Source organism: Mauremys reevesii, linkage group 6 (genome assembly GCF_016161935.1).
Source record: "Mauremys reevesii isolate NIE-2019 linkage group 6, ASM1616193v1, whole genome shotgun sequence".
NCBI classification, from domain to species: Eukaryota; Metazoa; Chordata; order Testudines; family Geoemydidae; genus Mauremys; species Mauremys reevesii.
This window is the reverse complement of record NC_052628.1, coordinates 110,352,475-110,376,210: the sequence shown is the minus strand read 5'-3', so window position 1 is coordinate 110,376,210 and position 23,736 is coordinate 110,352,475. Positions and strand designations below refer to the sequence as shown.

The following is a 23,736-nucleotide window of genomic DNA, read 5'->3' as shown; positions in this document are numbered from 1 at the left end:
ATAGCAAAACCTGAAGTATGGCCCTAATTTGCCCTTGGTTGTTTGAAATAGGAGGTGGGTGGCTACAATTATTTGCTTTCTCTCAAATGGTAAGAATGCAAAGCAAATGGTCTTTTTTGGGAAAATGTATAAAGCTGGTGGGCCAAATTCATTTTTGTACATCGAGTTGCTCTGTGAATGAATCCGGCCCAGTTGCTGTTAGAAAAATCCCCGTAACAGTAGCCATTCGCTGTGAAACTTGGGTAATAGCATTCCGAAGGGGAGTAGTTGAGTTGTATTTGTGAATTGCCCCGGTTAGAATGATGATACATATTATGATTCAGGCTGCTTTTCTCCTGAAATATATTGTCTGGAATAGTTTCACTTTAATTTGTTGTAGGGGTTACAGTGAGAAAGCTTCTGTCCCAGAATGAAATATATAAACAGAAGGCTAAGATGCCATGAAAGAAATTGAAATGGGGAGATGAGATGAGATGAGGTCAGAAATTTAGCAGGACAGACGACTGGTGATCTGATTTATTTTGCTAAGGGACAATCATTTTGTACCCTTTTGATTTGCAGGGATCATGCCACTATCTCCAGCCCTGATACCCTATCTGACTGGGAGCAGTAACTAGAATACCACAGAATACTTCACTGGTGATTTAATGCTTGGTTCTGAGCTGTGCAGAGCACCACCTACATGGTGCTGGGCACCTTCAAATCTCATTTAAGTCTATGGAATTTGAGGATGCCCAGCACCATACAAAGAGAACTCAGCACCTTGTAGAACTGACCCCTAAAGACATGTGACAATCCCATATCTGAGCTTGCCATTTGCCGAACTTTCTGATAGAAATATAAACAGCTTGTGTTTTGAATTATGAAAACATTCTGAACATTATCTGTCAATGATCTGCTAGAGTTACCTTAAGACTTATACAAAACTTTCAAAATTACTTTTATCATGATCCCAGAGGTCTCAAAATATTATTGTGAATACTACCCACTTTTGTATTTACAAAACTTTGATTTTCATGATTTCACATGGATAATTTCACCATGAATTTTCCCTAAGAAGCCCTCTGGATCTGAGCTCTGTCAACAGCTGAGGACTGGGACATAACGTTGGACCCCTTTCCATCCAGTGACCTTAGATCAGATGAGTATTTTGTCCTGGAAAGAATCTTCTGTAATCATCCAAGTCATATTCAGGCCTTCCCAGAATTCTCTGGAGCAGAGCTTCCTTATTAAGAATGAGGCTAAGATGTTTAAAATGCAGCTTGTGGTAGAAAAAGATAATACTAGTCATCTCCTGTTTTTGAAGGAATATAAGATATGGGAAGAAAATATTTATGGTTTCTCTTAGGTAGAAGAGATACCTAATGCTTGCTGGAAGACCAAAGATGTGACTAACCCTATGCGCATCTATGAATAAGTACAGTTGCTGGAAAAATGTTTGAATACTTGTTTAACTGCTTCTTGGGTGGACCCTTCTATGACACTATGCATGAAGGCCCCAATTCAGTGAAGCACTTAATCATATGCATACTTTTCATTGACATCAGTGAGACTACTCACATACTTAAAGTGACACAAGTGCTTTAGTGGTTTACTGGATCGGGATGGATATCTTCATCCATTCCATTAGAGGCCAACCTCTCTAACCTTAATCTGAAGATTGAGGAGGGTAGCCTCATGATAGAAATATTGATTGTGGCCTATTTGCCAGTCTGTCAAAAGAGGAGGAGCTTCTCATTCCTCCTGTATTTTCAGAACCAGGGCACAGAGAGGAATGATCAGGTAAGAAATTCTCCTTTTGTATAACATTTCTATTTAGAATTTGTGCAGTGTGTCCTTCTACCTAAGTAAGAAATGCAGTCGTTTACATTTTTAATCAACCTCCAGCTGCCTAAACTGTGGAATTATAGCAGCAGTGCTGTATACAATATGAGTCTGCCATATCTTTAATAATAAAAATGTATGACTGCATCTGATGCTGACCTTTGTTACACACACACACACACACACACACACACACAGAGTTTACATTTTTGTAACCCAATTAACAAAAAAGTACTCAATCTTGAGTCTAACAAAGCAGACCTCTTTATATGAGTATTCTTTGTATATATTATCTATATTAGTAGGCATAAAGAATGTCACTTCTAATCATGACGAACCAATCTTCAGGTCTAATTTGTATCAGCATGGTGCAAGTGAGAGAGAATTTTAACTTTTGTTTGCATGTTTATTCTACCTATCTATTTTATGGTTTCCTATGGTGCCTATCGCTAGTATTTAAGGGCAGAATTTTCAAAATCAACCTAAGTCCAATTTTCAAAAGTGATTTAGGCCCAGTTCCTAAAAGGTATTTAGGTGCCCAATTCCCACTGATTTCAACCAGCCATTTGGGGCTTGATTTTTCAAAAGAAGTCAGCATCCAGCAGGTCCTGCTATGGATACTAGCTCTAGATCAACATTTTTAGAAGGGACCAGTGATTGTGGCTCCCTTAGTTTCTAGATGCCCAACCTGAGACGCCTCAGGGGTCATGATTTTCAGAAAATGATAAGCACCCCATCTCTGAAAATCAGGGCTTTTTAAGGTGTTTCAAGTTGCACATCCAAAATCACGGGTTACTATATAAAAAATCGTGGCCCTAGCATTACAGTGGCATCTGCTTAGGTGCTGAGCACGGTGGAGAACTGGACCCACAGAACGCAATCCTGAAAGGTGCAGTAGAGTGCTCAGTGCTCCCCACAGTCATTGACTCCAGTGGGGGTTAGAGTGATCAGCACCTAAATGGTACTTTGCCTTCCATACAAACCCTGACTCAGGCAAAGGCCTGGTTGAATACCTGGGCCTTTCAGCACTTCCTGAACGTTGCTTGACAGTTTCTAAAACTTGTTAGGAAGCCACAGTTGGTAGAATTTAAACAAGCTTTGGTGAGCAACTCTGCTAACCTCCTCAGCTTCAAAAGAGATGAAAGTGACTTGTTACCTTAAAATACATTTGCTTCGGCTTTGATGGTGTTTTGGGAGGTTTCTGCTCTGACACTGCATCAAAGCTGAATTGAGCATGATGTGAAACAGCACAGTTTAAAAAATACTCTTACGCTGTCGCCTTCCAGCTGCAGGGTCTTATTCCTAATTCCTGTTTTCAGCCCAATTCAATGCATTTATTAACTAAAAGACAGAGCATGTTTGCCCTTTCCTCTCACCTGCCATTTTCTATTTTAAGCAAGAGTTAATAAATACATATTGAAATTAATAATATTTTACCCTCTTCCCATCCACAGATTGCCATCTCTTATTCCCATTTCATGACAAAATTAAAAGACATCTTCATTTCTACCTTCTTCCTCTGGGCTACAGGTTCCTATCCAACACCTTTTCAGCCACGATACTAACATGCAGTAGTCCAAATTCACCTCTGTTATAATTCCATTGCAGTTATCCACGTCAGAGTTGTGTTGGGGGGATGAATGTTGCCCAAGATGATTAAAAGGCTTCTCCTGTCCCAGAGGAAGCACTAAGTAGATTCAGTGCAAATGAACAAAGCAGGGTTGATTTCAGGGTAAAAGCCCTGTGAGCAAATGAACTCTGAGGCTCAAATAGCAAGACCCACCATGGGTTATGAGACATCGGCCACAGAAATGATACATCATCTTTTCCAGCCATCAGATCTCTGACCTTCTCACATTCTAGTCCATTCAACACCCTACAGCTAAAATTATCTTCCTTGCCCTCCAAACTGATCGTGTCATATACAGTTCTACACACTCAGGTCCCTCCGCTGGCTTCTGATCCCATTCCACCCCAATTTCAAATACCAGCCTCACTTTTCAAGGCTCTGCGCACTGGCTCTTTACTATGACTGTGCCTTTTGGTGACTTGTTTGTTGATTTTTCGTTTGATTGAAATGCATCCAGCCATAACTCTGCCACCCTCCTGGGAATTTTTTCCCCACTACATTTTTGTTTCACACCTCTTCCTCCACCTCCTCCCTCCATTATGCCAAACAGCCTCCTTCTGCTCTTTCAAATCCATCCTAAAACCTCTTTTTTCAAGCTAGTGTTCTGGCAGCAACAACTGGCCTATTCATTTGCTTCACCTTATAATCCTTTAATTTGCCTCACAGTATGGAATAATATATTTCCATCCTAAAAAAATCCCCAACCTTTAAGGCTGACCTTGGCTGATCTCACTGGTTCAATCATTCTGTTTCCAGGCTGCATTCCTTCCACCCTCACTTTCTGTATTTTGTCTGTCCTGTCTTGTTACAGTTCTTTAAGGTAGTATTTACCCAGTGGCTTTCTATAAATTAGCAATCAATAAGACAATAAAATCAGGAGCCTGAATAAATAAAATAAAGTTCACTCACCATTCAAAGTTATTAGTTCTTGCTCCCTCTTTTATTTCATTTTTCCCTAACTCTCCTTTGTTTCTCTTCTCTTCCTCACTCCTTTTGCACCTGTTGCCTTCTTTCACAACCTTCCTTTGAGTTTTCTCTCCTTTGTTTCCTGTTCTGCCTTTTCTCTTGGTCTCCATTTTCTCCCTGTGTCCTTTCCTTTCTTCCCCCTGTTGCCTGGCCATCCCGTCTCCTTTTTTCTCTCTCCTTCTCTCCTCTAAAACCTTCCCTGCTCTTTCTCCTGTCTTTCCTTTTTTCCTGAGTCCCTTAAGTTTTCTTGCCTTTTCCCTTTAGATTCATTGTCATTCACTTGCCTTAGGGTCCCCAAACATCTTTTGTCTTTTTTCTATCCTTCTTACTCCAGGCTCCCGCACCTCTATTCCCTTCTCATTTTTATAAGGCTTCTCTGAGCATTATTCCTTCCAGAAATCCCCCATGTCTATCGGTGCCGGATTTACATCTTACACACCATTAGGCAGAGCATCTTCAGCACCCCTCTGCCTACAGCTGACCTGTGTGTTTTTTGCATAAAAAATGAAACTTAACCCATTTTTAAATGTTAGGCATCCCTAGGCCTGTGCCTACTGTGCCTAATTGGAAATCCGGCCCTGAACTCTGTTCCCTCTCCCCAGCCCTGAGAGTGGGGCAATGAGTGAAGTTGGTGCTGGCACCTCCATTCCTGAAGAGGAAACCTGCCACTCCCTTTGCTGTTCCACTCCATTCACCCACTGCTCTCCCCACATTGGACTTCCCTCGGTACACACTATTGTCTTCTTTCTTACCTCTTTTGGGACCCCATACTCATCCCTCCCTACTATATTTCCTCTTTGCCTCTACATCCCCTACTAATTCTCTTGTCCCTGAGCCCTTTTCCCATACAGGGGTTCCCAAACTTTTTACCGACACGACCCCATTTCAATGAAGTATTTCCTGCCTGGGCCCCAAACAGCACGGAAGACGCAATTTTGAAGAGCTAAATGGCATCCTCTGCACAGTAGGGATTGCCATGACCCCACCTGCTGGTGGCACACCCCCATTTGGGGTTGTGACCCACAGTTTGGGAATGGGTGCCCTATGGCTTCCTCCCCTAGTTTTCTCTCACCCCTTTCTCTGAGCCCTTGTCCCAGTTCTCTCAGCCCTCTCCAGCTCCATGGTTCCTCTCACTCTTTTATCTCTCTCCCCCAGCCACCATTTTCTCTCCTGTCTCTTTGGGCCCCCAATTCAGCTTATTAAAAGGAAAGGTGCTGCTGACCCATGGTTGCATCAGCAGCACGTTCCTCTCCTGCTTTACACGCACTGAAATGTGCATCCCAGGAAGGGAGGCTCAGCCGGGTTGGGCAGAGGCAATCTGCCCCATGCCGTGTTTTGCTAGCTCAGAGCAGAGTGCTGGAAGCAGAGCCAGGAAAGTGGCAAGGGCCAGTGTGCAGGCTTCAAGACAGTCTAGTTTCCTAGGCAAGTCAGCTGCTGGGTGCTGAAGTCAGTCCCTTAGAGAAGAGAGAGCAGGAGCAGGACCTGGGGTTGAATCTAGCCAGCAGCCAATTTGTTTACACAGAACTCATAGATTTGGGGCCTTGCTGCCCCTTAGATCTACCCTGCTCCACGGCGAGCTGCAGGCAGGTCTGACAGGTAACTGGAGGGGGACATGCTGGTATGTTTCATGCCAGCCTACAGTGGCTTATTCACTCGAGTTTGAATTGCCTGTGTATAGCTCTAATTTAAGCCACAAAAATGTCAACATATTTTATTCAGTAGCAAACATAATGTGTTATCAGGGCTGACTGTTCTTGAGTTCATGCCTTTTAGCAAACAATTTCTGAAACTGTGCCCCTGCCTCACCCCTTTGGAACAGCACTCAACAGTTCACATGCTTTTTTGGTTGGGGGGTTGTTTTTTTAAGCCTGCCTTAAAAGCAAAGTTTTTCTAACATAGAGGAGCTGATCTTGTTCCCATTAAAGTCAACTACAAAATTGACACAGATTCTCAATGTGAGAAAAGCCACTATAATGGGGCTGTCCTGGGAATTAGCTCTCGTTTCACCAGAGCGCCCTTGTCAGGTAGTGTTGTCTTGTCCGTCGTCACTCTCGCCTGCGGCGTCCTCTTCTGGATACAGTTCTCCAGCTGTCCCCACTCGGTTCTCTCTCCCCTTCCCAGGGACCCAACCATCCTCAGTCTACCCACTTGTTTCAGTGGCAAACTGCAGTCCATGCACTCACCACTCCCCTCAGTGGCAAGTTGGGGAGCAAATGAGTGGGGGGACCCAGGCCCGCCCACTACTCTGGGTCCTGGGCCAGTGACCCTATAGCCGGCAGCCAGGTACTGCCCCTCCTCCTACTCCACTGTCTGGTTCCCTGGGCCACTTCCCCACAGCCCTAGCACCTTCTCCAATCTTGTATCAGGGCCTCAGTCTAGCAGCCTTCTGGCTGGAGCTCCCTCTTGTTCCCCGACCTTGCCCAGCACTGCTCTGTCCGTGGTGCTGTTTCTCTCTCTACCCTCCAACAGGGCAGGCAGGCAGCCAGTCCTCCTTCCTTAGCCTCCAGGGAGAGACTGCCTCTTTTCTGCTTAGCAGCCCTTCTTATATGGGCCAGCCTGGCCCTGATTGGCTGCTCCACTAAGCCTTCTCCCTATTGGCTGGCTCAATAAGACCTCTTCTAATTGGCTGGGTTCTGCATAGCCTCCCCAAGGCTGCTTTAACCCTTGTTCTGCCTGTGTGGGGCAACTGCCCCACCACAGCCACAATATACATCAATACAGATCCTCAGCTGGTGTAAATCTACTTAGCTCCATGGGGCCCAATAACTTAAAGATGTGAACATAGGGTGAGGGGGAAAAAGACAGAAATGTTGCAAAGAGGACAAAAGTGTGATTAGAACTAAAACATCTATCTACTGTCATATGCAAATGCATACACAAATACATTAGAAGCAAGAGGAAGACCAAGGACAGAGCAGACCCATTACTCAAGGAGGGGGGAAAGACAATAACAGAAAATGTGGACATGGCAGAGGTGCTTAATGACGTCTTTGTTTCAGTTTTCACCAAGAAGGTTGGTAATGATTGGATGTCTAACATAGTGAATGCCAGTGAAAATGAGGTTGGATCAGAGTCTAAAATAGGGAAAGAACAAGTAAAAAAATTACTTAGACAAGTTAGATGTCTTCAAATCACCAGGGCCTGATGAAATGCATCCTAGAATACTGAAAGAGCTGATTGAGAGATATCTGAGCTATTAGCAATTATCTTTGAAAAGTCATGGAAGATGGGAGACATTCCAGACTGGAAAAGGGCAAATATAGTGCCCATCTATAAAAAGGGAAATAAGGACAACCCAGGAAATTACAGACCAGTCAGTTAAACTTCTGTACCTGGAAAGATAATGGAGCAAATAATTAAGCAATCAATTTGCAAACACCTGGAAGATAATAAGGTGATAAATAACAGTCAGAATGGATTTGTCAAGAACAGATATTGTCAAACTAACCTGATAGCTTTCTTTGACAGAGTAACAAGCCTTGTGGATGGGGGAAGTGGTAGATGTGGTATATCTTGACTTTAGTAAGGCTTTTGATACTGTCTCGCATGACCATCTCATAAAGAAACTAGGGAAATACAACCTAGATGGAGCTACTATAAGGTGGGTGCATAACTAGTTGGAAAATTGTTCCCAGAGAGTAGTTATCAGTGGTTCATAATGAGTGGGGTCCCACAGGGATCGGTTCTGGGTCTGGTTCTATTCAATATCTTCATCAATGATTTAGATAATGGCATAGAGAGTACACATAAAGTTTGCAGATGATACCATGCTGGGAAGGGTTGCAAGTGCTTTGGAGGATAGGATTAAAATTCAGAATGACCTGGACAAACTGGAGGAATGGTCTGAAGTAAATAGGGGGATGACGTTCAATAAAGACAAATGCATAGTACTCCACTTAGGAAGGAACAGTCAGTTGCACACATACAAAATGGGAAATGACTGCCTAGGAAGGAGAACTGTGGAAAAGGATCTTGGGATCATAGTGGATCACAAGCTAAATATGAGTCAACAAAAAAAGCAAACATCATTCTGGGATGTATTAGCAGGAGTATTGTAAGCAAGACACAAGAAGTAATTCTTCCACTCTACTCCACACTGATTAGGCCTCCACTGGAGTATTGTGTCCAGTTCTGGGCACCACATTTCAGGAAAGATATGGACAAATTGGAGAAAGTCCAGAGAAGAGCAACAAAAATGATTAAAGGTCTAGAAAACATGACCTATGAGGGAAGATTGAAAAAAATGGGTTTGTTTAGTCTGGAGAAGAGAAGACTGGGGGAGGGAGACATAACAGTTTTCAAGTACATAAAAGGATGTTATAAGGAAGAGGGAGAAAAGTTGTTCTTAACCTCTAAGGATAGAACAAGAAGCAATGGGCTTAAACTGCAGCAAGGGAGGTTTAGGTTGGACATTAGGAAAAACTTCCTAACTGTCAGAGTGGTTAAGCACTGGAATAAATTGCCTAGGGAGGTTGTGGAATCTGTATCATTTTAAGAACAGGTTGGACAAACACCTGTTAGGGATGGAATACTTAGTCGTGCCTTGAGTGTAGGGGACTGGACTAGATGACCTCGTGAGGTCCCTTCCAGTTCTATGATTCTATGCTTTTCATGTAGAGTAAAATATTAAAATGTGCCTTAATTTACATAAGACGAAGCAATTCCGCTTTTCCCTGCCAATAGCCTTATAGAGAACTAGTTAAAATAATGTTTATAATTTATCTGCAGCTCTGCAATCCTTTAATTTTCTATCCTGAACAAACCCTCTCCCGATAGGTTAAACAGAAATATTGCCTTTTAGCTAATTCTCAGTCTCATCTACAGAAGATGCAAATCAGTGGCCTGATTCTCTTCCCCCCTCCCCCTGAGGTTCTAAGCTCCCCATAAATACCATGGGAGCTGCTAGGCTGTGATGGTGTTCTGCTCCTCTAGAATCAGGTCATAGGATTTTACTCAAATCATTCACCATCCACAACATACATCTTTAAAAGCTTCCTGTATACTAAGGGCTATAGGTTGTGTAATACAGAAGAACAGAAAATGCCTTCAGTGCTGTAAGAAGTTTGTGCAATGTTTTGCAGTACACTGCAGAATAAAATATAACAGGATCTTTTAATATCTCTACAATAGGTGGGTGGTGGTAGGGAACAGGATTTTATTTATGAACGCCTCTGTATTTTTAATATCTCACATTAGGACATTCTAAAAGTTTCTAGTGATCATTCAGAGAATGTTTATGAACTTTAAAACAGTAGCAATCATTCATGATTCTCAGTCTGTATGTCAAATTGAATGCAATCTGTCATGCATAATCAGAGCCACAGCATTTGGACATATTCGAGATGCTGATAGATCCTAAATTCAGGCAGGTGGAATCTGAATAAAAGGAAGAAATAAAAAATTGTCACATTTCATGCCACGTTTTATCCTAAACAAAATTCTGCCCTTTGCTCCATCGGAATTGAGTTGTGGAGCTGGAGTAAGTTTATCAGAAAATAGGCTGCTGTATAAAAATTTGAACTGCTCTGTGTTCACAATCCTACTGAATCTAAACAATTCAGGTTACTAGAGAACAAATCTTAAGGTTTTTTTTCTTTGCTTAGGATGCCTGTCAATTATGCCAAACTCAAGTCATTCTCATTTTGTGACATGACTAATGATAGTTAATACAACCTTTCTGAACCATCATTATTCATCCTAAAGAGAAATTGATATTACCAGAAACAATGATTGCCCCATCACCAGAATACAAAAGAGTTTGTATTATCTCTTGATTGAATTTTTTAATGCATGTATGATAACAAAGCCTTATTTATTTTTTTAAAAATTCACACAAAATCACACACAATGCGTAACATTAAAAAAAAACTTTTAACAGTAAAACAATCTTCCTTTTGTCAGAAATAAAAACAAAGAAAAAATGGCTTTTTAAATAAATTAGACCCAAGAAAACCTAGTAAAAGAAAAAAAACCTCTTGCATCATGATGGGAAGCTTGCAGACCATCAGGGGGAGCTAATTACATAAGGGAGAGACCCCCTACTCATACATCTGTGAGTATGTCTACACTGCAATTGAAAACCTGTGGCTAGCCTGTGCCAACTGGCTTGGGCTGTGGGGCTGTTTAATTGCAATGCAGATGTTCAGGCTTGGGCTGCAGCACCGTGCAAAGTGGGAGGATCCCAGAGCTCGGGCTGCAGCCTGAGCCAGAATATCCACACTGCAATTAAACCGCCCCACAAGCTCAATTCAGATGGCACGGGCCAGCTGCCTGTATCTAATGACCATGTAGACATACTCTGACCAATGGAAAGAGCTTCCCAGGTGATTTTAGTTGCCTTGAGAAGGTGAGGGTCTCTCTTCCAGATAAGAGAGACACAGCAAGGCACAGATAGATGAAGTGATTTTAAAAGTCTCAATCTTCTCTCGCCAATTCTAGTGATCTTTCACTGTCTGATGATGTTTAAACTGGATTTTATGGTGTCTAGGGTAGTGATGGTGTCTGTCTACTTCTATAAAGCATCAGACAGCGTAGAATAAATAATGAACGTGAAAAGTATGTGTGTTAACCTAAATTGGGCTCAATCCTGCCCGGTGCTGAGAATTGCTGAATTGCTCATAATGTATATACATATCAATATATTCATTCTTGTGGATTGCAAATTTTGTTAGGATTTGAGATTGCAGTTTATATTAGCATTTGGGGTGGGGGGGGGGAAAGTCCTTGTGGCTTATTCCCCGTATTCACTAAACAGGCTGTTAAATGTGTATTTGGGCATTTTCAGAGGTGATTATTTATACTCACATCCATAATGCCTCTGAAGGAAAGAGCCATTAGCATCCTTTATAAATGGACAAGTTAGAAAAGACCAAAGGAAAAAAAATCCCCTGGTTGTGAGTGAGAAATGGCCTGGTAGACCCGAATTGTTTATTTTCAGCCCTTGCCGTCTAAGATATAAATCCATTCTAATGCACAGCTTATACCTCGTGTGCTGAGTTTGACTGGAGTGATTTTTATGGCTGAGTTATAAACCCCTGAAAATAAGAGTGTATAATGGAAACATGGACAAACCTTTAACTAGCATAGCTGGCAGGCTCTGCTGCACCGGTGCCTCTTTCCTCAGGACTCCAGCAATAAACAAACTGTCAAAGATGTCTCCTCTCTGAGCGGCTTCTGTGCTGTACCAAAGTGTTGCTAGCCAAGAGGTCATGGATGACTGTGTCCTCAGAAATCTCAAGGCAAACATTTGGGTAAAGCCGGAGGGAACGAACTTAGGAGCAGACGTTTTTTCCTTCATTGCTTTGCTTCCAAACATTAATGCTGCACCTCAGCAGCATTAAATCCATTTCAGACATATATTTTTAATGGAAGATTAAGGTTAGCCTTTGCATCATTCATTTCAACATTAGTGCAGACTGTCTTGCAAGTATCAAACTGAAGAGATGTTGTTGGCCTAATTTAGTGCAGCGGCTGCAGCAATAGGAGCACCAGATAAATTATTTCAGCCAGGCTCTTTAGTTAAGTTTTCAGGTACCTTATATACCTATGTGTAGAAAGATACATAGATATGAACTGAAAAGTCATTTAAAATATATAAATATACCCTTTGATATTAAATGACTCTGAGTCCTGTGTGTGTTTGGAGCATTCAGGAGGGCATCTCAGTGGAGATGGTCTCACAGGTATCAAATGCAATTCATATAATGATTAGGCACTAGCATGCACAGGAGCATAGCAGCCATACCACTATATAACAAGGATGTGTCCTATTAGGCTTTCTAGATATTGGAGTTGTGGCAGAGTAGCCTTAGAAGGATGTATGATGGCGAACAGAGAGCAGGAGTCTCAGACTTGCCTTTACCGCATCAATGACTGTAATCATTTAGAGGATGGCAGCAGGTTGGCAAATGAGGGGTCATTGTCAATCCCTTCTTCTTACTTGGATTCTTTGTCACATCAGACAGCAGTAGCAGGAAAGTCCAAGTCCCAGAGGTAAAGCTTATACTGTGTACTGTGCTGTTAAATTGCTTCCATTCCATAGCCATGCTGTGCATTGCATGTGTTAATCGGAGGAAGGCTAGTCCATGCATTCATTCCATTCTGTATGCCCAGAAAGTTTATATAGGGGAGATTGTCTAACTATGTGACAAAGTGGGTGTTCCATTATTTTATCTTGTAGCCCATCAAAATTATTCTCAAATTCTTGGACTAGAGATATTCATTTGATTAAGGTTTTTTTTCTAAACTACCTTTGGTTTTTAAGTTTCAAACTTAGTGAAAATTATTTCCCCCCTTATAAATTAACCAGTTTGGCTTGGAATTATAGAAGTTCTATATCATCAAGATCTGTATCATTATAATGGAGTAAGACTGATGACCTGTGGATTACGTTGCTTTTAACTTTCGTTTACTCCCCATCCCACAAAATTGTAAGGACATAATGTGTCTATATATAATCTTTTCATGAATCTCTGTTGTGGGAGAAGCATATGTGAACTGTCACTTGGCAAAAGATCAATACTAGCATCTTACAATACCTGATTGTTGCTCTGTTCGTGCTTCATGTTACACGGTCCTTTTTGTGTGTGTGAAAGATTGCAGGGGGAGGGGGAAATTGGCTTCTTCTGTGGGAGCCTCTTCTAGAGAAACTTCATTATAATGTTTTATTGTTCCCAGCCTGGATCTCTGAATAATCTACATGATAAAATTTCACCTTTCATCACCATAGAGATTTCCATGTGTCTCTGTGTCAAGGCCAGTTCAAAGTCATATTATCAGGCACCACTATGATACAGGTTAAGTATAGACAAAAATTTCCTTACATGGTGCTTAACACTTAGGGCCTGATTCTCCTCTTACTTAAACTGGTGTGATTCCCCTGACTTCAGTGAAGTTACTCCTGATTTTCACAGTGTGAGAAGGAACTCATACCCCTCGTCTTTTATTGTGCAAACTGAAGCAAAATTAAGATCAGGTGAGGAAAGTTCTGGTTTTGTGCGGGGCTGTTGAGCAATTCTGCACAAGGTGGCATTATTTAAAAAGCAGGTAAGTTAGAACAGCTAAAGAGAACTGTATTCTGTTCTAAATCTCTGGAGGAAGGCTGGTGGTTAGATGTAGTTGCTGTTTTGTTCCCTGAGATTTTTTGAAGAGAGTGTTACTTAGAACATACACTGCAGAAGTTGAGGATAAATTACCTCACTAAATTCTATTATTCTGGGAAACAGTGAAATAACAAGCTGAGATTGATGAATTTAGAGAAATATGAATAACACATTACTGCTCAAGATGTATCAACAGCATGATGACTGGCCTGAGGACATACATTTCAAGGATGCTAGGGAGCCCCAGAATGGTTTTCTCAATGGCAGATCGAAATGGAGGTCTCACCATGAGATCTGAAAGACCACTTTCGATGGCTCTGGGGAAGACAGGCTCGGCCCGGGGGATGAGAAGTCTCTCCGAGAAGAAAACAAGGTTTTTCATCTCTACAAGTGTCATTAAACTACATATAAAAACGGGGAGCACGAGTGCATACACACAGGACTTGGTATTAATTTATTGTACTTGACTGATTATATTGCAGAATTACTGCTCCTCCAACCCAGGCTTCTGGCTTGACACCCAGGAGAGCATGAGGACATGATACAGTTTCAGATGAAGGTGGAGCCCTGTTGAAATCTATTCCCCTGTTGACCTTAGTGCATGACATCATGGTACAATATAGCCCTTAACATGGCACAGTGTCTGGATATAAACAGTAAATAAACATGTTCTCTGTCACACATAATTCAAGCCACCTTTGTTTTTTATCATCATGCAGAATGCACAATTTTGAAATTTCATTTGAATGTAGTGAAATGTACTGAATTAACACACCTAACAACAAGAGTTCTCTGTCCATAGAACAAGCAGTACAGATTTTCCCACTGCTCTACCGGTGTGCTTCACTCCTGACCAGGCAGAGACTGCTCCGGATGGATGTGTAGTTAACTGTCCATGTCCTTTCAGTCACTGGCATCTCCTCTGAAACAGCCAACAGTGTGTGTTGATATTACACCACTGGAAACTGGGCTGAAAGCACCAAGTCATTTCACAAAGGCCATCTAACACCCATGATGGGGCCAACTTTGTCACTGCCAACCTGGTGACCTGGAAGTTAAAGGTGGCCAATCCCCTGAGCCATGTAGTCCCTTCAAAAAAAACTTTTTTCTTTTTTTTTTGTTCTGTCCTGTACTTACAGAATATATGTACAGAATATATAAGGGAAACGGAGATCAGCGAAAAGGTAACCTGTTGTGTCAGACTGGTCTGCTGGAGCTCAACAGTAAGTTCAGCACAGTTGGCAATCAGTCAAACCAGTCTGGAATACATGCCAATATCTCACACCCTGTGAGTGTTGGAAACCAGCAGAGATCTCTGCTCTTTTAAACCCAAATTTCCAATTTGATGCTGTAGGTTGTTGTACTTTAAGGTTGCCGTTCTCCATGTGGTATCATCTTAGATACTACTAGAGGATGCTCTAGAGGAGAACGGCAGAACCGGATTATATAAAGTAGAGTTGTTTTGATTTTTGCAGAATGAAGTCAGGGCCTGACTATAATTTTTAACTCGGCCTTAATTTTATAATTTCCTGTAGTAATAATACCAATCCCATTCATAAATAAAAAATAACACAGCTGGGAGCTAGGCTTACACTTTAATTTTTCATTATGGCTTGTATGAACTGTGCTCATGGAGGAGAGGTGCATTGCTGCCCAAACTCTGGTGGCTGGAGGCATTCTGCCTGCCGTGGGCAGGAGGATGTGGGAAACGGCATCATCCAGTGAATAGGAAACTGGACACTGGGAATCAGGAGACCTGAGTTCTCTTATCTCTTGTCAGTGGCCTTCTGTATGGCCTTAGGCAAGTCATTCCTCTCTTTGCTTCCCTTTTCAGATCTATAAAATAGGGATGATGATACTTACCTTCCTCTGTTAGGCACTGTGAGAGCTACAGGTGAAAAGTGCTGGGTAAGAGCAGATATTATCTGCATATTGCAATAATAGTCACATTATAATGTTAATAGCTTTGCTGGGGGTAGCATGCTCATACATAGCAAGTGTTTGCCCTAGTGTAGCCCGTAGGACTGTCTTACATTCTGGGCTAGGGCCCATCCTCTCTAGCTCGCTGATGCTGCTTCTTTGACTCCTGTGGCCTGATCTAGGGCCCATTGAAGTGAGAGGAGATGCTCCCATTGACTTCAGTGCACTTTTCAGTCAGGTCTTCAGTGCCCTTGTGTAGGGACAGGACAGATATCTACTTCTGCAATGTATATCTGGGCATATACTGGTGATGCTGATGAAACCCCGAAGACCCGTGACGGGGATCCCCCCCCCCCCCCGCCGCCGAATTACCGCCGAAGCCGGACCCGCCGCCGAAGTTCAGCCCGGTCTTCGGCGGTAATTCGGCGGCGGGGGCCCCGCCATGGTCTCGGGCACTTCGGCGGCGGGTCCCGGAACGGAAGGGCCCCCCGTCGCCGAATTACCGCCGAAGACCGGGCTGAACTTCGGCGGCGGGTCCCGCTCCATCTTTGGCAGTAATTCGCCGGCGGGGGATCCTTCTGCCCCGGAGCGGAAGGACCCCCCGCCGGCGAAGACCGGGAGCAGAAGAAGCTCCTGCACCCGGCCCCGCAAGAGTTTTCCGGGCCCCCCAGAGCAAGTGAGGGACCCCGCTCCAGGGGCCCCGAAAAACTCTGGTGGGGGCCCCTGTGGGGCTCGGGGCCTGGGGCAAATTGCCCCTGTTGCCCCTCCCCCTCTGGGCGGCCCTGCCATGAGCGGAGTCACATTTTCTATCCTCCCCAAGTCCTTCCCACTGGTGATGTGCTTTTCTTTCCTGGAAATGCTGCTTCCCCATCAAAGCAATATTTTCTGGAACACTATTACCATGATCACTTTTTTTCTCCCCTGATGCTATTACATCATGCTTTGTGGTACTGCTGGGAATAATGTATTAGCAGTTTGGCATGCCCACAGGTGCCTGAGTTTATAGGTAGTGCCCGGGAGCACAGTCAGGCAATGGATACCTATGTGAAAATCCACCTGTAATTACTGGCAGACTTAATGTGCAGGCAAAACCGGTATGGCATATTAGGAAATGCCTGGATGAAGAGCAGCTAATAGTTCAGTCCTCCAAGGGTTAATTAGGAAGGGAGCCCCCTTCAGGACCAGGAACTGTTTACTTCAGTAGTTTTAATGCAAACTACAGTGTTTCACTTGGGCACTAATTGTGCCTGATGGACCCATTACGTTGTAATCAGAGCAGCTCTGTAGCTGATTCCCCAGGGGTTAATTAAATGGATGAGGTAGTGCCCAGATCTTGGTAGCAGACAAGACCACCTGAATTTTCCACCATCCGTACAGGGGAAACTATTGTTACTACAAGCAATTGAGTTGCTCTGCACCAGTGGTGTCTTTTACCTCTCAAGTTTATTAGGTTACTACACTAAGACAATGCAGAGCGATCCATCAATGTTCCCCTTCGTGACTTGGCCTTGCAGCTGCACACACAGGACCTCATGAGGCTCCGGAAACTTAAACTGCTTTCAGCCAGGCTTATTTCCCATACAGGTTGTTTCCTGACAAGGTTAAAGGTGCAGCACTTGTGAAAATGACTCTGCCTTCAGCAGAAAGGCATTTAAAAGACAGGAGAGCTGTCACTTAACTGCTGTTCACTTCACAACATACTAAGCATGGCGGGAGGCCAAAAGGAATGGTAAGGTGATTACATCTTTTTATGATTTCTCGTTATTGCTCCCACTGTGGTCTGACCTGATATGACAGGACTTTCATGAGCTGCGGCTACATGGTCCTCAGTGTAATTGTGTTATTTAATTGCAGTGAATCCATGGGAAAGGGAGGGGGGCCTATGTGAAATTTGGCATCAAGGAGCGCATGAGTGGAAGAGGAGAGCAGGCTCGGAGAAATAATTAATAACTGAATAGGTGCTTGTGTGGTTTTTAATGTTTGTGTGGTGAACGCGGATAAGGAATAACAGCAATATGTATTTTTATGCCAGGAAACCATTGTTCCTGCAGTATCTGTTGAATTCAAACACGGGCACACCAGCTGTGCTAAGCACAGACATTGCAGTTTACAGATGTTCATGAAAATGTTCTGCTCCGTCTAGGCTCTGCCAGGGCTTAAAGGGGACTGGGTTGCACTGGCCAAAACACTTAGTTAGCTACCTTTGCAGGAAGGCGTGTCTTTAGTGAGGAGGCAACATCAGTAATAAAAGGAGAAGGGTCTGAGACTCGGATTCAGCAAAGCATTGAAGAACATGCTGCTTCTGTATTCAGCAGCATACTTAACCAAGTGTTTGAAGGCAGCAAGAGTTAAGCGTGTGCCTAGGGGCTTTGCTGAATACAGATGGAATTTAGCACCTCTCCAGGTGAAATATGTGCATAAGTGCTTTGCTGAACTGGGCCTTGGGGCTCCCCCCTCCCCCATCCTGTGCTTTACTGTGAATTAGTGAAATGCCATCATCAGGAAATAGCCTCTTTAAAATCACTTGTGCATTCTGTTCTCTCTCCCACCCCCTTTTGCTTTGAGTATCCCAAAACCTCAAAGCAAAACTCAGTTTTACACCACCTAGCACCTGATTGTACAACAAAACTGCAAGTTTCAGATGGCTGCAGTGGGGTGTCATGGGTGGGCCCAGGTCCTCTGGAAAGATTCATTACCTCTGGAGTAGATGTGACTGCTGCCTGGTTTGGGGTTTCACTGCAAACTATTTGCTCAGCTTTTGCTGATCCTTACTATCATAAATCTGTATTTGCTATTAACATATTAAGGGATAAATACATTTGGGATACTGTTGTATAGGTTTATTGATGTTGCTAAGGGCATTTATGGGATTTAAAAAAAAAGATTTCAAGAGACTAATGGAGGAAATGTTTTGTTTTAGGTTTGCACTGTTGAGCTAGGTTATAAAGCTGAGAGCAGGGAGCCAGCCTAATAACTGGCTAATTAGTCTTTATGCATCCAAATGAGGAGTTCTGCGAGGCACCTTGAGGTGCTATGCAATAATCCCTTCCAATCATTAGGTGGGTAGGGCTGGTTGAAAATTTTCTGTCAGATTTCGACTACAATAGTATTTTTCAAGCAAAGTGTCTGCTGTCCATGGATGATTTTGACTTTTCACTGCAAAAACAAATACCCCAAAAGCTTTCAATTTTTGGCTGAAATCATGAAATGAAAAAAATGAAAAGTCAAAATTCTTTGCAGGAAAAGGCCCTTCACATGACCTTTATGAAAGGAGGGAATACATTAAATACATACCTCCCTGAGAGTCCCTCCACCCCCAATGTATGTGGAGAATTCCCAGGGTGGGGAGGGAATTCAGGCACAAAAATCCCATGAAGAAAGAAGCTGCATTTTCTCCAGCATATACTGTACATAACCCCAGGGGGAAAGTCTGAGCTGCATTCATATAAGATGCAGCCCAGCAGTGGAATCAGAGTAACTAATTCCATGCTGACAAACAGTAATTGCAGAAAGACCAAGACATATCCAGAGTCTTAATGTGAGATCTGATGATCTCTTTCAGTAGGCCCATTTTTTTTCATGGAATAAATATTGATGTCGTGAGATATTTGTGCAGTGGTGCATACTGAGTAACACTCCTGCATCCTGATTCACATTCTTTGTCACTCTTGGTGTCCTTGGATCTCTTAAGCGCATTTAACCTTATTGATCGAAGCACCTTTTAACATTCTTAGGGCCTATACTGGGCTTATTTGGGGGAACAGCCATGGCATAATTTAAATAGTACTACTTGCATTATTTTATCTTGATTTCATTAGATTACTATAGCCTCAATTCTGCTTCTGTTTGCTGTGCTGGTGTTACAATTATGATTTATTGATTTGTTAAATGTTATGTGTGCTCAGCACTGTGTAAGATGCACAAATAAAGACAGTCTTTGGCCTAAAAGTCTAAAAGGTACCAAAAAAACGGCCGGGGGGGGGGCACTGGAAAATCCCAGCAGAGTGATGTTCCCTGGAGAACTGATTTTACAACTTTTTGTAAGCCTCAATACTTATACTTGGCTTCATTTATAAAGAGCCAGATTCTGATGCCCTTACATTGAATAATAGTGTACTCGCTGTTTACTTCAGTGGCACTACTTCAGGAGTAAAAAATTACTATTCTTTGTATTTAAGGGCACCAAAATTTGGCCCAGAGAGAAATGAAGTCTGGATTTTCATGAAGGGTTGGCTTACTCAAGATTGTGGGTTTCAAATTTAGAACTTAACTTTCAGTATTATTGGGGTCTCTTTCTGCTTGTGGGAGATTGTGAAAGAAGAAATAGTTCAGGGGCAGAGAGAAAAATGTCCAATGGAATAAAAATGGGGAGAAGCAGTGAGAGGAGGAAATTCTAGTGAAAAATAAGTTTCTCTCTCTAATGTATATAGAGTGCAATCAACTTGTACCATTATTTTAGGAATGAAGATGGCAGGGGATAACAGGGTATTCTGGATCCACTAAGTAACTCTCTTCCAGCTAGAAAAATACTTGGAGAGTTCCTCAAAAGATGGCGTCATCTTTGCGGGAAAATGGGTTTAAATTACAGGAAAAAACATGTTTGTGAACCCAAAAATATAGTTTGAGAGAGATGCCCATCTCTCATTTTTAATCTTAACACAGATTCTGGCCTGCTACAGCAAGAGTTAGTGGGATTTTCAAAAGCGCCTAGAAGGTTAGGTGCTTGGTAAACCCCACTAGATGCCTAAAAGGTTTTGAAACACTGTCCTTAGGGCACTGGCCTGGGGTCATGCAGGAAGTCCATGGTGGGAGTAGAACCCAGGTCTCTCAGCGCTAGCTCCCTATCCAGCAGGCCAGCTTCTCTCTCTCTGCTGCATGCACTGGTACTCCTGTCCACTCCCCTCCTCTCCCCCCAGAGTTGGGACCTGGAGCAAGGCCATGTTTCCAGGAGGGGGGGACCTGGATGGGATAAGGGGGCCGAGGGTGGGGCCAGTAGCCAGGGCCCCGGGTGCGCGGCTGGCAGCGAGGCCCCCTGCACCCCTAGTTCCTGCGCCTATGCAGTTCCCCCCACAGCGGGGCAAGCAGGCGCTCGCGGCTCCAGCCCCACAGGCTGGATGAAGTTAAGCAATGGTTCCCCACGTTTAAACATAACTTTATCATTGACGCAATATTGGCAGACTGAGACTATTGTTCAGCAGGACAGATTTAGAACTGCTGCTGGATGCCCTTGTTTTTTCAAGGCTGGATCACTATAATTCTTTATTTTCTAGAGTATCCAATTGTATGCTCTCAAGGATGCAGATTATTCAGAATGCAGCATCTTGCATCCATTCGGGTATATGAGTGTCTCAGCATATCACTTCTATTTTACAGTCATGTTGTACTCTTCCTTCCTTTATAGTTTCACATGGATTTCAAAACTCTTCATTTTATTTATAATGTGGCCCAGTATACTTGAGTGATCTTTTGCAATTAACTTACAGCCATTCCTCAACATCTGCATAAATTGGTTTCTTAAATCACCCTGTTTACAACCTCATCACAATGGGAACCAAAGCTTGGTGTAGCTATTCCCCCGCCTTCCTCCCCTCCAGTTACAGAATATACTTGCCATTCAAAATGTTCCATCTGTGTCAACCTTTGAAAGTAGCTTACTTATTTTATTTACCTTTTTGATTTTTTTAATATATACCTGTCACAATTAGGATGGCCCAGGTGCTTTTGAAATCCTGGAATCTCCCTCATTTCAGGTCCTGTCCCAGTGTCCCTGCTGATTTCAGATTTTTATTTTTTTTTCTTCTTCAAGTTTTTGTAAATGCACATGCGCGCACACAGCAGACTCCAGCAACCTGAAGCCTCTATCGGCCAGCTGAGGCTGTGGAATTGGCAGCAGGCTGGCCAAGCCTTTGTCTGTTCACATGCTGCTCTCCTGCCTTTCCACATCCTTCCAGCAAATAGACTGAGCAGCACCTCTGGAAAGAGAGGAATCTCCCAGTTTCTGAAGGGCCACTTCCATCTCTTGCTCTGATTTACAGTGGTGGTGGGTTTCCTTCCTGATTATAGTAAACTGCTCCAGAGATGCTCCTAAGCCTACTGTGCTGCTGCAGGAGGGCAGAAGAAAGGCGCATGCATCCTTTTGAACAAATACACGAGAACATAAGAACGGCCATACAGGGTCAACCCAAAGGTCCATCCAGCCCAATATCCTGTCTACCAATAGTGGCCAATGCCAGGTGCCCCAGAGCGAGTAAACATAACAGGTAATGATCAAGTGATCTCTCTCCTGCCATCCATCTCCACCCTCTGACAAACAGAGGCTAGGGACACCATTCCTTACCCATCCTGGTTAATAGCCATTAATGGACTTAACCTCCATGAATTTATCCAGTTCTCTTTTAAACACTGTTATGGTCCTAGACTTCACAGCCTCCTCAGGCAAGGAGTTCCACAGGTTGACTGTACGCTGTGTGAAAAAGAACTTCCTTTTAATTGTTTTAAACCTGCTGCCCATTAATTTCATTTGGTGGCCCCTAGTTCTTATATTATGTGAACAAGTAAATAACTTTTCCTTATTCACTTTCTCCACACCACTCATGATTTTATATACCTCTATCATACCCTCCTCCCTTAGTCTCCTCTTTTCCAAGCTGAAAAGTCCTAGCCTCTTTAATCTCTTCTCATACGGGACCCATTCCAAACCCCTAATCATTTTAGATGCCCTTTTCTGAACTTTTTCTAATGCCAGTATACCTTTTTTGAGATGAGGAGACCACATCTGTACGCAGTATTATATAAGGGCAATAAGATATTCATCTTATTCTCTATCTCTTTTTTAACGAGATTGCCCAAATGCTCCCAGATGCACCTTGTTGCTTCCCCATCATGTACCCACCTGTCCCCTACTCCCTCTGGTACACGTTTGTCTCAAGGGGAGTTTCTCCCATGCCACTCAGGGAGAGCAGAGCTGGCCTGAGTTTCAGAAATGCTGAGCACCCATTGGAAGCTGCAGGAGCTCAGCACATTTAATTGTAGAGAGCCCTGTGACTCTTTAGTAAAGGGCATCATAGACCAAGTCCTGTACTCTGTTATACCCTTGGAACCTCGCAGAAGTCAGGAGGCTTGTACGTGTGTAAATGAAGGCAGAATTTCTGTCTTTAGTGGCGTTGCTGTGTAGCAGCTCCAGAAAAAAGAAGCCCAGTATGGATCATAACCAAAGCCAAGCCCCGTTAATCAGTTCCTCACAACAAAGGTTCCTTGTAGAATCTGTTTAATGTTAGCTAGTAGCAGAAGTGGGAGGAGTGCACATTATTCTAAATCACTGAGGTCACCAGAATAAGAATTAAGTTAAAACCAAGCGCTGTGGTGGAGTTTGGATCCTATTAGTTTTCAGAGGAGCTGCTCAGACACAGCACTATTAAGAGGGTGTGGGGACAAGAGGCAATTCTGTAATACAACGTGATGCCTCAGTGGAAGAACTGGAAAGGAGGTTACTAGGCTAGTCACAATGAATAATGAAAAAAATATCTGCAGAAGTGACAATATTAGCTTCCTCTCTCTTTTCCTGAGCTGTTTCCCAGCAGAGCTAATAACAGGTCATTTTACATTATTCTTAGGAACGGGCAGCAGAATTAAGAGGGACAGACCTCTTGCAGGAAGGCGCTGAGGCTGCACCTGTCAGAAGTCATCTGCAAGTTTAGTGGTTTAAAAAAAAATAAAGAAAAAAAGGGTTTAAAGGTCTTCACCAAAGTTATTCTGACATCTTAAACGACTTGGGAATGGTAAATGGGGACCATGTTAACTAGCATGAATCGGTAGCATTAATTCATCCCTAGAAACTAAACTATGCCCCTTCTGTGCCTGCTATTATAAGGTCTAAGAGGTATTTAGCATTCACAACTCCCAGAGACGTCAACAGAATTTATGCTGGCTTATTATCTCTCTAGCCCATAGGAAGGAAAGTTGGCCCTTAACTGGGAGTTAGGAGATCTGGATTCAGTTCCTGGCTCTGCCACAGACTTCCTGTGTGAGTTTAGACAAGTGACTTTACTTTCTCTCCGCCTCGGTTACCCATGTTGGAGAACAGGAATAGTAAAACTCCTTTCAGCACAGAAGTATAATGATGTTCCACTCATTAATAATCAGAGAGTTTTAAAGCATAAAGTTTGAGATTCTGTGATGAAAGGCACTAGAGAAATACAAATTACAGTTAATAATTTATGGTATTGCTATCCAGTGAGCCAGCCCAGTAGAATAAAAATCTGCAGTACTGCATATTCTATAACAAATATAGAAGAA

The 23,736-nt window shown here is 42.9% G+C and overlaps 1 protein-coding gene across 17 annotated transcripts in view; it reads left to right on the top strand.

Annotated features, from left to right (window-relative positions):
* Nucleotides 1-23,736, top strand: part of LINGO2 (leucine rich repeat and Ig domain containing 2) — a 716,716-nt gene that overhangs the window by 611,295 nt on the left and 81,685 nt on the right. Inside the window, exon 7 of one of the 17 annotated variants that reach the window (XR_005600174.1) lies at nucleotides 14,004-14,122. The exons of the other annotated variants lie outside the window; for them this stretch is intronic. The gene's annotated coding sequence lies outside the window, so the exon portion shown is untranslated. Of the gene's footprint in view, nucleotides 1-14,003; nucleotides 14,123-23,736 lie in introns of those variants that run through there. 17 annotated transcript variants of the gene reach the window in all.